General features: G+C 39.0%; 1 long non-coding RNA gene across 1 annotated transcript; it reads left to right on the top strand.

Moving 5' to 3' along the window:
- The first annotated feature begins 3,529 nt into the window (after window positions 1–3,529).
- LOC130140098 (uncharacterized) lies at window positions 3,530–4,393 on the top strand. The gene is made up of 4 exons (XR_008818094.1): window positions 3,530–3,695; window positions 3,787–3,857; window positions 3,947–4,009; window positions 4,157–4,393. It is a non-coding gene; the product is annotated as an uncharacterized LOC130140098 (long non-coding RNA).
- Window positions 4,394–5,010: the final 617 nt, after the last annotated feature.

The raw sequence follows: 5,010 nt of genomic DNA, 5'->3' as shown, positions 1-5,010 counted from the left end.
TATATGCTATTGCAGGAGGATGCGAAGTGGAAGCCATTTGATGTTTGCCTGCTAAACTTTGTTGGTTAATAAAGAATTAAGAGATTCTTACTATGCGAAGCTGCCATCAGAATTGGCTTGGAATGGATGTATCTAGGGGTGTGCAACCGGACCGGGTTTACCCGGAAACCGGACCGGCCCACCCGAAAAACAAGTTCGGGTACCGGTTCTTGTTAGAACAGGTTCGGGAACCGGTCCGGTTTCCGGTTCCAAGTAAAAACCGACCCGGACCGGTTTTAAGATAATGTAAAAAAAAAAAAACCCTAAATGATGATCACGTTACCCTACCTCTCTTCTCTCTTTGCCGCTCCTCTGTCTCAGTTCTCTCTTCGCCGCAAGAACGCAATTACGCAACCGAGGAGGCTCCTCGTTCGCTTCGCCCGTCCGGCTCTCACCGATCTGTGAGTCCTCCGTTCCCTCAGTCTCTCTTCTTCGTCTTTGTTGCAAGGTCGGATGGTTTCGAGCTCGAGCTTCGAATCTGTTCTCGTGTTGGGGAAATGTTCGAGTTCGAGTTTGAGGTTTTGCGTTCGAGTTTTAGGGGTTTTTCGCTGCGGGCTTGGGTTGGTGTGGAAGATTCTCTGAATTTTGATGATCAGTGGAGGACTTGAGGGAAGAGACGCTATCTGATCTTGCGGAATCCGGCTTGTCTGAGTTTTTTTTTTTTTTTGAAACTTTTATCTCTTGCTTCTTGGACTTCTGAGTTTGTTTAATGGTAGAATATAAGTGTTGGTTGCATACCTGATTTCAGTGGTTGGCCTCAACTCGAAACTCTATATGTTGCAAGCCTCCTTAAAGATCAATGATTTTTGCGTATTTGAGTTGAGAACCCCCTTGAGTTAACCTGATATGTTCATCAGGAGTCCCCCTTTGTTCATTCTTGTCGTTCTTTTGGTTTAGATGAAGAACTTAAATTCACTAAAAGGAAATTTCGCCCTTTTATCCAATATAGAAAAGAAAAGAACTCGTGCTTGTTAGCATGCAGATCGCTAACATTTTATGCTTGCTGCTTGTAATTTATGAATAGGAAGGGAATAATTCGTCCCATATCAGTTTAGCATCGTAGACAAGAACAGTGATATTTGATCCTAGAATATAGTTTAGCATCGTAGACAAGAAAAAGTTTGCAATCGCACCAATAAGTCAAAGAATGGTCCATCTGTGTAGTTATATGTTGCAAGCGCCTGCTAGATTTACTACCAAATCTTGCGTAGTTGGATGGTTCAACTTCAACGAGTCTTTATCAGTTCGTACTCAAGATTATGAGTTCAATCATGCAGAAGCAACTCAGCAATGGAACCACAGTGTCTAATGGCCTCCTAGTTCTAGGATAGTCCTTGGACCAAAAAATTGGCAAGTTCTTTAAGTCATGGTCAATCACTTTGGAAACGATTGAAGTCTTCTTTTCATACCATTCAAGTGTATACTCGAACACTTGAATGGTATGAAAAGAATCCCGTCATTGTTGTATAATTTGTTTTCAGTAGAATCCTGACATTGTTGTATAATTTGATTTTAGTTGATGGATCAAGACAAAGACATATCAATTGAAGTGGATGGATATAATGAAATGAGTCCGCTCATGAAATTGCCATTCCAAGGAGCTGCTGAAGTGGACTCTACGACCGTGAGTGCGACAAACAAGGTGGGTGTATCTAACTCCCATCCTCCTCTTGGTAAAAAGCGAGCTAATCAATCGGAGGCCTGGGATAATTTTTCGAGAATTATAGATGAGAAAACATAGAAAACAACTAGAGTAAAGTGCATTCACTGTGGGACTGAGTATAATTATTCTATTGATCATGGAACGTCTACTATGCGGAAGCACTTGACAAAGTGCAAAAAGTACCCTCATGCAGATAAGAAGCAAATGTTGTTTGCACCACGTAACAAAGATGTGGTTGGCGAGGCAAGGGAAAATACTAGTGGTGGTAGTGTCTTAACAACGTGGAAGTTTGATCAAGAACGTTCTAGGCACATGCTTGCTCGGATGATTATTATTGATGAACAACCTTTTTCCACGGTTGAGCGTGTCAGTTTTCGTGATTTTGTCACTGAATTACAGCCTCTTTTCCAACATTTATCACGATTTACGGTGGCTAGAGATTGTATGAAGTTGTATCTGAGTGAAAAAACTTGTTTTAAAGCTTACTTTGGTAAGCTTAATTCTAGGATTGCACTTACAATTGATATGTGGAGTTCCATCCAAAACTTGAACTATTTATGTCTCACTGCACATTTTATTGATGAAAACTGGAAGATGCATAAAAGAATCATCAATTTTGTGGTGATGCATAGTCACAAGGGTAGGGAGATTCGGAAAATGGTGGAGAAGTGCATTTACGAGTGGGGAATAGAAAATAAGGTGTCCACAATAACCGTGGATAATGCTAGTTCCAATGATGTGGCCATTGATTATTTGAAGGAAAAATTTTCAAGGGAAAGGCTTTTGATCTTGAATGGTGATGTTTTACATATGAGGTGCACAGCTCATATATTAAACTTGATTGTCCGAGATGGATTAAATGAGGTGCGTGATTCTATTGCACGTATCCGAAATGTAGTTAGGCATGTGAGGAGTTCTCCAATGAGAGCCAAAACATTTCAATCTTGTATTGAGAATGGGAGAATCACATACAAGGGTTCAGTTTGTCTTGATGTTGCCACTAGATGGAATTCCACTTACCTAATGTTAAACACTGCCATAAAGTTCAGGAAAGCTTTTGAAAGGATGGAAGAAGATGATTCATCTTTCTTAAGGGAGATTGACAATGATCCTCCTCGAAATGAAGATTGGGAAAATGCTACCATTCTTTCTAAATTTCTGAAACAGTTTTATAATGCCACTAAACAGATGTCGGGCAGTTCATATGTTACTTCAAATGATTACTTTGAGAGTACAGCTTTTTTGTATAAATATTTGAATCATGCGGTGAATTCTTTGGACCCTAAGTTTCAAGCTATGGGTTTAAAAATGAAGGAGAAGTTTGACAAATATTATAGGAGTTTGGATAAAATAAACATGATGGTGTTGATTGCGGTTGCGTTGGATCCCACAAAAAAGTTAAATTATGTAAAGTTCTGTTACGGGCAAATTTATGATGATAAAGCAAAAATTGATGAGATGCATGATAAGGTGAAGCTTGCCTTGGAGCGTTTGTATAAATTTTATGAGCAATCCCTTGTTGGTTCTAGTAAACAAAATTTAGGTGCTTCAAGTGTGAGTACTAGTAGTAGTGATTCCAATGTCAATACTGATAACAATGAACGTGACAATGAGGATGACATCCAAGCTTGGCGACAAAGCTTTCTTCACGCGAAGAAAACAGTCCTTGATGAAAACAAATCTGAGCTTGATCGGTATCTTGAAGCCGAAAGTGAAGATGTCATTAATCTTGACCTTTTGATGTGGTGGAAGAGTACTGGGTCAAAGTATAAAATCTTATCTTTGATGGCTCGGGATGTTTTGTCAATTCCTATGACTACCGTTGCTTCGGAGTCGACTTTTAGTACATCGGGACGTGTGCTTGACGGCTTTCGAAGTTCTTTGACTCCTAGAGTGGTGGAAGGTTTGATTTGCACTCAAGATTGATTGAGAGCCGTTCGCGTGCCAATTAATGTTGAAGAGTGCATTGAGAATGTGGAAAAGTTTGAGTCAGGTAAGTCGTTTAAATTTCTTTCTAGTTTGTAATTCATTCACATATTATCTATTGAGTGAATACTTTATTTAATCTCTTTTTGGGTTTTTAGATTTGGATTGTCTTACCGAGGACATTATCATTGGTAAATAGACTTCCTTTTGTGAAAGCTCCGATTTTGTGGTGAGTAAATAGACTTCATTAATCGGCATATTTGCATTTGTCTTTAGAGCATGGTTTCTTGTTGATTTTTCTTTATGTATGAATTTCAGGATTTTTCTTAGAGATTGAACCCATTGAAGGTAACATAGCTGGATTCAGGCCACCTCCAAAAGGTCAGTGTATATATTTAGATATATATCTTGATGTTAGATCTATTTTAGTCAAAAAGAAAAAGACAGCAAACCTATAACTCTCCCTCAAGTGGGCATCACCAAGATCCCATATCCTAATCACTACTTTGTATATTCATTACTTTTCAGTTGGAGCTTTTTGTCCTCTCGTAAGGCAGGGAAGGATGCTGGAGCTTTTTGTCCACTTCTTTTTAATTCTTATGGCATGGGACAATTGTTTATCAGATTCTGATGTGTGGATCGGAGCCTTCGGATTTTTGGAAACAGAAGTGAGGAGTTCTCTCGTCATGGCGCAAAATAAAGAGCTAAACATGTTGAACAGATTCCTGGAAATGTGACTCTTAAAGATTTAAGCGATTAGACTATATCTTGCCACATAGTGCTTTTGGATTGTTGATTTTGATGGATTGTAATTTCAATTGCCCATTTTAGGGATTGTTACTTTTGGTGGATAGTGGTTTTTATTATTCATATTTTATTTTGAATCGTTTCATTACTACACATATTATTTTGCTAGAAAAAAATGAAACCAGAAAAAAGGAAAAAAAAAACAGGTTCTCGGGTAGACCCTGAAACCGGACCGGAAAAATAGGGTCGGTTCCAAAACAGGGTCCAGGGAAAACATGGTCGGTTTCAGGTTCCAAAAATTGGAAACCGATTATAGCAGGGTTGGTTTCAGGTTCCAGGTCTGGACCCAACTCACCCTGGAACCGATCACCCCTAGATGTATCCACTGCGGATAAAAGTCTCGGAATCAAAGTTTTGCGAGGTTGAGATCTTATTGCAGTTGATTTTGCTTCTTTTTTTTTTTTTGGTCGGGAAAGTTGATTTTGGTATTAGAATATAGAGGTTGTCGTTGAAACCAAACTTAAAATTGTTTCTGGGGTGAAGAACGGAGTCTCCAGAGTCCAGTGATGTGGATTTGAGATTGTGCTCTCAGGGAAAAACATCAATCTCAGAGAGTGATCGCCTAACTACAAAAT

The sequence above is a fragment of the Syzygium oleosum genome, unplaced genomic scaffold (assembly GCF_021117445.2).
Source record: "Syzygium oleosum isolate NSW1041296 unplaced genomic scaffold, Sole_v2.1 Sole_v2.01, whole genome shotgun sequence".
NCBI classification, from domain to species: domain Eukaryota; kingdom Viridiplantae; phylum Streptophyta; class Magnoliopsida; order Myrtales; family Myrtaceae; genus Syzygium; species Syzygium oleosum.
This window is presented reverse-complemented; position numbering and strand designations above follow the sequence as displayed.